Raw genomic sequence first — 9,951 nt, 5'->3', positions numbered from 1 at the left:
CCTAGCAGGCTAGGCTAACGCTGTTGTGCTAATGTCCGGCGGCGTAGCGTTAGCTAGCGCTAGCTCTAAACTTGTGAAAAGCCAAACAACATCCCGTCTAAGCTGTTTCACTTTTCCTTCAATATTATAATAAATATAATAAAGTCACATGGACTCGGTCGAGACCATAGACTGTTAATATTAAAAGACCAGAAGCAGGATCAGGCCAGACCAGCGGCAAAGACAACGCAGGCTGCTCTGGTTTCTCCCCAACGTGACGTCATGCAATGCATTATGGGGGGGGGGGGGGGGACACTGTAAATAGTGCCTACTTTTCGTATTATATTCAGTTTTACAATATCCAACACCATCAAACACAATGGATAATAGTTCAGATATTTACTACCAACAAGCAAATTAAATAAATATCATGGAACCGGCAACATGGACTTTAAGTTTAAAGATCATTATTCTCCTTTCATTGACGAAAGATTAACAACAAAAAAGTTAAAATTAGATTTTCTGTGACGATGTGAACCCAACCACCAGCGTACCCCTCACAGAGCTGCACCCCCCCCCCCCCAATATAAAGTCAATGGTTGAGGGTTATTATGAAGTGAATGGTTCATATTTAATAAGAAGGTAAACTGACTCCGTCTGTCTGATAATTCGTGTTGCTGTTTCTGATGCAGACATATTTTTATCAGCTGATACTGGATCAGTTTCAGAGTCTCAGATCCTGGATCAGGTTCAGACTCTCTGGTCCTGGATCAGGTTCAGACTTTCTGATCCTGGATCAGGTTCACAGTCTCTGGTCCTGGATCAGGTTCAGACTCTCTGGTCCTGGATCAGGTGTAGACTCTCTGATCCAGTGTGGTATTTCTGTAATTGGTCCTGCTGATGGAGATCTGAGCGATGAGACTTATGATTATTATTTTCTGCTGGCAGAAGGGTCAGATTCTATCGGGGATTCCTCCGGTTAATGAAGAGAACCCGACTCATCGTTCTGAGGGAAGAAGCTTTAATAATTAACGAGATCTTCATCACTTCATCGTCTTCTCATCAACGACCTGCAGGACATCGTAATAAAATCTGTCCTCAACATAACCAAAGATCCCCTAAAAAACTAGATCATATACTATATATCTACTATATACTATATACTACTTTATTCTACTGAACTAGTTAAATATGAAGACGTGTATATTGTGTCCCGGGGACACCGTGGGACAGACAGAGGACAGAGGACTGGGGACCGGGGACGGAGGCCTGATTAATGGACGCGGCTCTATAAACATGCAAATCTGACCTTACAGGGTTTCAAAGAGCAGCTTTAAGAGCTCGGTCTCCGTTTCACAGAGAACCAGACACACACACACACACAGACACACACAGACACACACACACACACACAGACAGACACACACACACCACACACACACACACACACACACACACACACAGACACACCACACACACACCACACACACAGACACACACACACACACCACACACACAACACACACACACACACAGACAGACAGACGGGGCTTTCATCCCAAATACCACGGGGGGGGAATCCTGTCCCTGGAGATTCCCTCACACGCACACGCACACGCACACGCACATACACGCACACAGACACACATACTCAAACACACAAACACACACACACACACTCAACCACACACACACACAGACAAAGACACACACATACACACAGAGACACAAATATACAAACACTGAGACACACACACACACACAGCACATGCACACATACACAAACACACACACACACACACAGACACACACACACAGACACAGAGAGACACATACACAAACACACACAGACACGCAGAGACACACACAGACACACACACACAGAAGCATGCACGCATGCATGCACCCACACAATCACAAACACTAAGATACACAAACACACACACACAACATACTCACAAAGACACAAGCACATTACAAACACACACACATAGACACACACACACACACACAGACACACACACATCACAACAGACACATACACACTCACACAGACACACACACACACACAAAGACACACACACACTCACAAAAAACACACAAACACACAAACACACATAAAGACACACACACTCTCACACAGACACACAGACAGACACACAGACACAGACACACACATACACACAAACACACACGCACACACATATACACAAAGAGACACACACACATACACAAACACACGCACACACACATACACAAAGAGACACGCACACACACAGACACAAAGAGACACACACAAAAACACACACGCACACATATATACACAAAGGGACACACACACAAACACACACGCACACACACATACACAAAGGGATACACACACACAGACACACACACACACCCAGCCCCCCCCCCCCCCTGACATTTGGGCAGGTATAAAAGCCGCTGCCAGCTGCTCCGAGCCAGACGTTTCCCGCAGAGTTGGACTCACCTGTCGACCGGATCCAGGGACCAATCAGAACGCATCATGCTCACCAGGTACGTCATCTTCTCGTCTTCCTGCGTTTTCTGTGTTAAAATCTGCCGTTTGCAGAAATCTAACGTCCCACAATGCAACGCTGCTCAGACCCGGAGGAGACAGAGTCAGAACTGCGTTTTTATAATTCAGCAGACGTCTGTAGGAACATTATTAAAAATTAATGTTAAATTGAAATGTCATGTCCAAACTTTGGTTATATGGAAAAATTAACACTACTTCAAAAGAAAAGTAATGATTTAATTAATTACTAACCCTAACCCTGATAAATAAATTCTTAACATTATTCAAAGCCTTGGTACACTGTAACAAATAGCTGTAAAAATACAGGATATTTTGCACAGTAATGTAAATGCAGATGAATAATGTCAATTCTGATGTCTTTGAGGAAAAAAATAAAAAAAAAAATAACGGCAAGCTCCTGTAAAATCTTACGGTAAAAAGCAGTATTTAATCATTTTTTACAGTATTTTCGTTTCTTTTTCAGTTAACTTTAAATCAGACTTCATCGTCGGGCCGTTTCATAGTCGATCTGAGCAAAATCCCAAATTAAATGAAATTAAAAATAGGCTACACATCAGGGTTTTTATTTGAGATCGAGGACACGATAACAAGAAGATGAAGAGCTGGATGGAGCACCTGGTCCCCCTTCTCTCCTCGCCCTCCGGCCTCCGACGCTTTCTCAACAAGGTAAATAGAATCTTGCTAAAGTCAGCATGATGCATGAGGCTGAGCTTTCTGTTGAAGCGCATTACCGACTTTAAAAACCGGCCATAACGTTTGATTTGTTGTGAGATATAACCAATGTGGGCTACAAGGTTCTATTTTACCATTTGTTTTACTTTTTCAAGTAAAACGGTTTATGGGAGTTTATAGGGAGAATTATTATTATTGCTATTATTATTGTTACGCAGGTTGATGCAAAAAGCTAAAACGTAGCTTCAAATGCACAAATGCAACATGCAGCAGCTAAAAGTTAGTTGATTAGTTGTTGTGATGATTTTTTTCTTGAGAGAGTATTTCAAAGATTATTTTGCTGTGAAGGCCTGTAGTGAAAACATGATAACTTGCAGCGTGTGTGGTAAAACCTGCAGGAATACGTTAACACATGCACACTCAGCTGGTGTAAGGTTTCTTTAGCAATATTTCTTGGATCTACAATGACTTTACATGCAATTCCATTCTTAATTTGGACACTGATGTCCATGTTCTACAGATGTCTGCCACAGCAGCCGAGGTCGAGCCTGACCCCCCAACAGTCCAGACTGATCCTACTGATGGAGTGGAGAACAAAGCCAGTCTGTCTTTATGTGTCTCCATCTGTCTAATTTCTCTTTCTGTATCTGTTTCCTAAACTTAAGTTTTATCATGGTCTGTCGTGTTTGTAGTTCTCTCCTCATTCTTTTTGCTTGAAGACACTCATTGACCTAAAACACCAGTTAAACAAAACAAAACATAGATGGAAAAGTGGTGACTTCTTATCTTCATATAAGTGCCTTCTACCCATGTTTCTGTCGTCTGTCTCCGCTGCTGGTGATGGAGTCCCATTAAACATTGGATGATCAGCATCGCCAGCCAGGTCATCCAAAAGACCTTCATCCCAGGGCTCGCTGCAGCTTTGGCTACGTAATATCTACGCACCATGTGTTCATCCTGAAATACCAAGAAGAAGCTGCAAGGACACTGGAGTTTGTTCAAAGGTAAGTTTTGTGCCAGAAATGTTGTTTGAATATGTTACCTCTCTTCCCAGCTCTGTTCAGAAATACTGAATTGTCATTTCTTATAAGCCATGCTGGTGTATTAACTTTTACAGTTGTTGTACCCATCTCCTGCACATTAAAGCACACCCTGCTTCCTTTTGGCACCCGTCTTAATTAAGGAATGGGGCTGTCCAGACCGGCCATGTCCCTCTCTGTGGTGCTCTCATTAAGCTACGTGTCCTTTTCCCAAAAGTTTCCCAAATATACCGTAACATGGTTTCCTAATGCCACCCTTTGTGATCATTAACAGATACTGTGATAATGACAACAGCTGATTTCTTATAATCTTGAATCAGGAATGTTTTGTTTCTCGTGAATATTTTATCAAAATGAGATCCTTCTCTAATAATTATGAGACACAGGGGTCATTATCTAAAGAAGACATATTTATTTTTTATTCAATTACTGTGATAGGGTTCCATATTAAATGCAAATGATCTTTACATACCATACCTAATATCTTATGTACTTTCTCTATTTTACATTTTAGGCGTCTCATTGGGATTAATCCCAAGAGGGGAAGAAAGACCAGCCAGGGTCTAAGAAGACAGGAAGTTGGTCCACAGAAAGGCAACGGTGAATCCCCATGTGGCCACTCTACTAAACCATGTGATGGGCTTTCAATAGCCAGTCTGGGTCAGTCCATCTGTCTCAGAGGTCCAGGGTCATTGTTGAACCCACTTTGTGAGATCCAGTTTCATCGTTATTGTTAATGGAATGGGTGTAATTTAGTTAGCTTTGATATGCATTTGATAGTGAACTGTTGTCTTTGGGTGAAATGAATATGAATCGGCTGATAATTTGTACTCTGTGCTTTGTATAGAGTACAAGAAACAGTCAAACCAGACCTTTTTTGACCTGGGGAAGTTAAATGATGTAATGTTAGGTCACATTCTGACATTGGTGTTTTTAGGAATTGTGTAGACACTGAACATGTTCAGCTTTAATAAATGCCTAATGTTGTAAGACCATCTCTTGTCTGAGCCATTTCTGTGACATCTATGTTTTATTATTATTCATATTATTTTAGGGGTTTTGTTTTTAAATGTAAAACTTTTAAATCATTAGTTTTCATAAATGTGAAGATCATATTCTACAGTTTTACAGTAACAAGTTAATGGAGAATACTGTAGGAACTGTAAATAACAGTATAATACTGTAATGTTTCTTTTCCATACAGCACAGTACTGTAAAATGTTTACAGTACTACACTATTGTAGTAGATCACAGTAGGTTTTCTGTAGAATAACAGTTTCCAGCTGGCAATCTTAGCTGCCAGTAGTAATTTAACAGGACATTTTGTTACAGTGTATGTTTTGGTTTAGCAGCAGTGACATCACCGGCCAATCACAGCGCAACCTGGAGATGAATCTGAAATATAATCTCAGGGTGTATTACAAGATAATAGACATGCTGTGTTGTGCGACTGACATTGTGTTTGCGTTGCAGGAACGTTGTTGTTGTGTTTCTCTTCTCTCCGTTCATCCTGCTGGCGACGGGGGACCTGGACTCCAATGGTGAGATTTTATATGATTTCACATGATTTAATACGACCTATGATGATTTTACATGATTTAATCTGATTTATAAGATTTATTTTAATCTCATATGATTCAATAGGATTTCATCTTAATTATTAGGGTTGTAATGATTTCATCTGATTTGATAACATTTAATCTGATTTGATATTATTTATATCTGCTCTGATTTTATCTGATTTATATCCTCCCTGGTCTTCTGTCCTAGTTTCCTCCCTGGTCTTCTGTCCTAGTTTCCTCCCTGGTCTTCTGTCCTAGTTTCCTCCCTGGTCTTGTGTCCTAGTTTCCTCCCTGGTCTTGTGTCCTAGTGTCCTCCCTGGTCTTCTGTCTTAGTTTCATCCCTGGTCTTGTGTCCTAGTTTCCTCCCTGGTCTTGTGTCCTAGTTTCCTCCCTGGTATTGTGTCCTAGTGTCCTCCCTGGTCTTGTGTCTTAGTTTCATCCCTGGTCTTGTCTCCTAGTTTCATCCCTGGTCTTGTGTCTTAGTTTCCTCCCTGGTCTTGTGTACTAGTTTCATTCCTGGTCTTGTGTCTTAGTTTCCTCCCTTGTCTTGTGTCTCAGTATCCTCCCTGGTCTTCTGTCCCTGTTTCCTCCCTGGTCTTCTCACCCTGTTTCCTCCCTGGTCTTGTGTCTCAGTTTCCTCCCTGGTCTTTTGACTTAGTGTCCTCCTGGTCTTGTGTGGTTGTTTCTGTCTTGTGTTCCCCTGTGAGTGTTTGTATCTTCGGTTTCCTGTTTTATTTTTCCCCGTGAGTTTTTCTGTTTTCTCCGTGAGTTTTTTTGTGTTTTCCCCATGAGTTTTTTTGTGTTTTTCCCGTGAGTTTTTTTGTGTTTTTCCCGTGAGTTTTTCTGTTTTCTCCGTGAGTTTTTCCTGTGTTTTCCCCGTGAGTTTTTCCTGTGTTTTCCCCGTGAGTTTTTCCCTGTGTTTTCCCCGTGAGTTTTTCTGTGTTTTCTCCATGAGTTTTTCTGTGTTTTCTCCATGAGTTTTTCTGTGTTTTCTTTGTGAGTTTTTCTGTTTTCTTCGTGAGTTTTTCTGTGTTTTCCCTGTGAGGTTTTCCCTATGTTTTCCCCGTGAGTTTTTCTGTTTTCTCGGTGGGTTTTTCCCTGTGTTTTCTCCGTGAGTTTTTCCCTGTGTTTTCCCTGTGGGTTTTTCCCTGTGTTTTCCCCGTGTCTTTTTCCGTGTTTTCACTGTTAGTTTTTTCCTGTGTTTTCCCTGTGAGTTTTTCCCTATGTTTTCCCTGTGAGTTTTTCTGTTTTCTCCGTGAGTTTTTCCCTGTGTTTTCCCCGTGAGTTTTTCCCTGTTTTCCCCGTGAGTTTTTCTGTGTTTTCCCCGTGAGTTTTTCCCTGGTTTTCCCTGTGAGTTTTTCCATGTGTTTTCCCTGTGAGTTTTTCTGTTTTCTCCGTGAGTTTTTCCCTGTGTTTTCTTCGTGAGTTTTTCTGTGTTTTCCCCATTGAGTTTTTCCCTGTTTTCCCCGTGAGTTTTTCCCTGTTTTCCCCGTGAGTTTTTCCCTGTGTTTTCTTCGTGAGTTTTTCTGTGTTTTCCCCATTGAGTTTTTCCCTGTGTTTTCTCCGTGAGTTTTTCTGTGTTTTCCCTGTTATATTTGTTTGGTGGACTCATTTTTTGAATAAAATCTGCAACCACCCCCTGTCCTGCCTGTCTGCCTCATCGCTGCATTTTCATCTTTACCTGCCCAACCAGGACAGTTACCACAACATCTGTGTGTAGACTACACAATTAACTCCTTCCTCTTTGCTTTGACATGAAGTGAATTCACTTAACACTAATCTACAATGTCTGTTCCGTTACATCCTGTCTCTAGGTTATTCTCTATTATAACCCTAAACCATTCTGTTACATCCTGTCTCTAGGTTATTCTCTAGTCTAACCCATTTTGTTACATCCTGTCTCTAGGTTATTCTCTATTATAACCCTAACCCGTTCTGTTACATCCTGTCTCTAGGTTATTCTCTATTATAACCCTAACCCATTTTGTTACATCCTGTCTCTAGGTTATTCTCTATTATAACCCTAACCCATTCTGTTAAGTTGTCTCTGGGTTATTCTCTATTATAACCCTAACCCATTCTGTTACATCCTGTCTCTAGGTTATTCTCTATTATAACCCTAACCCATTCTGTTAAGTTGTCTCTGGGTTATTCTCTATTATAACCCTAACCCATTCTGTTACATCCTGTCTCTAGGTTATTCTCTATTATAACCCTAACCCGTTCTGTTACATCCTGTCTCTGGGTTATTCTCTATTATAACCCTAACCCATTCTGTTACATCCTGTCTCTAGGTTATTCTCTATTATAACCCTAACCCGTTCTGTTACATCCTGTCTCTAGGTTATTCTCTATTATAACCCTAACCCGTTCTGTTACATCCTGTCTCTGGGTTATTCTCTATTATACCCTAACCCTTCTGTTACATCTGTCTCTAGGTTTTCTCTATATACCTAACCTTCTGTAGTTGTCTCTAGGTTTTCTCTATTATAACCCTAACCCATTCTGTTACGTTTGTCCTCTGGTATTCTTCTCATTATAACCCTAACCCTTCTGTTATCCTGTCTCTAGGTTATTCTCTATATAACCCTAAACCCTTCTGTTCGTTGTCTCTAGGTTATTCTCTATTATAACCCTAACCCATTCTGTTACTCCTGTCTCTAGGTTATTCTCTATTATACCCTAACCCGTTCGTCGTTGTCTCTATCTTATTCTCTATTAACCCAACCCATTCTGTTACATCCTGTCTCTGGGTTATTCTCTATTATACCCTAACCCATACAGGTTACGTTGTCTCTAGGTTATTCTCTATTATAACCCTAACCCGTTCTGTTACATCCTGTCTCTAGGTTATTCTCTATTATAACCCTAACCCATTCTGTTACATCCTGTCTCTAGGTTATTCTCTATTATAACCCTAACCCATTCTGTTACAGTTGTCTCTAGGTTATTCTCTATTATAACCCTAACCCATTCTGTTACACCTGTCTCTAGGTTATTCTCTATTATAACCCTAACCCATTCTGTTACATCCTGTCTCTAGGTTATTCTCTATTATAACCCAACCCATCTGTACATCCTTCCTCTTAGGTTATTCTCTATTAACCCCTAACCCATTTTGTTACATCTGTCTCTAGGTTATCTCTATTATAACCCTAACCCATTCTGTTAAGTTGTCTCTAGGTTATTCTCTATTATAACCCTAACCCGTTCTGTTACATCCTGTCTCTGGGTTATTCTCTATTATAACCCTAACCCATTCTGTTAAGTTGTCTCTAGGTTATTCTCTATTATAACCCTAACCCATTCTGTTACATCCTGTCTCTAGGTTATTCTCTATTATAACCCTAACCCGTTCTGTTACGTTGTCTCTAGGTTATTCTCTTTTATAACCCTAACCCATTCTGTTACGTTTCGTCTAGGTTTCTCTATATAACCCACCCATCTGTTCCGTTGTCCTCTAGTTATTCTCTATTATAACCCTAACCCGTTCTGTTACATCCTGTCTCTAGGTTATTCTCTATTATAACCCTAACCCATTCTGTTACATCCTGTCTCTAGGTTATTCTCTATTATAACTCTAACCCATTCTGTTACATCCTGCCTCTGGGTTATTCTCTATTATAACCCTAACCCAGATTATAACCCAGAGATTATATTGAGATATGGAGATATGGTGGATAGATTATATAATAAGGATAATAAATGCATGTTTTTGTGTTTGCAGATATTGGATTACAAGCCATGTCAACAGGTGATCACCTATCTGTCTCATCACAGATCTGTCTGTCCTTTTCCTCTCTGTCTCACTCGTCTGTCTGTCTCTCCTGTCTCTGTCTTACCTGTCTGTCTCTGTCCGTCAGATAAAGACTCCACATCTGATGAAGCCCCCACAGGTGAGTCACGAACTCTGATAATCTCACAGATTAAAATGGAAAATTAAATGATTAAATCATCTTTATCATCTTCATCTTTATCAGGTGTTTTCTGTGTAACGTGAAGATATTCTGACTGAACTTTGGTGTTTTGTTGTTTCAGAGATGATGAACGTAGTCTCTCCTGATCAACCCGGTAAAACGTCTTCTGTTAGATTAATTAATCTACATCGATTTAATCTAGAGCCAAGTAATCTAGAGCC

At 40.5% G+C, this 9,951-nt stretch overlaps 1 long non-coding RNA gene across 1 annotated transcript in view; it reads left to right on the top strand.

Annotated features, from left to right (window-relative positions):
* Positions 1-2,446: 2,446 nt before the first annotated feature.
* The window catches only part of LOC116685704 (uncharacterized), a 24,060-nt gene continuing 16,555 nt past the window's right edge, over positions 2,447-9,951 (top strand). The window contains exons 1-5 of the long non-coding RNA XR_004331019.1: positions 2,447-2,517; positions 5,725-5,792; positions 9,541-9,567; positions 9,677-9,709; positions 9,852-9,884. This is a non-coding gene — a long non-coding RNA (uncharacterized LOC116685704). The remainder of the gene's footprint in view (positions 2,518-5,724; positions 5,793-9,540; positions 9,568-9,676; positions 9,710-9,851; positions 9,885-9,951) is intronic.

Source organism: Etheostoma spectabile, unplaced genomic scaffold, assembly GCF_008692095.1.
Source record: "Etheostoma spectabile isolate EspeVRDwgs_2016 unplaced genomic scaffold, UIUC_Espe_1.0 scaffold121, whole genome shotgun sequence".
Taxonomy (NCBI): Eukaryota; Metazoa; Chordata; class Actinopteri; order Perciformes; family Percidae; genus Etheostoma; species Etheostoma spectabile.
This window is presented reverse-complemented; position numbering and strand designations above follow the sequence as displayed.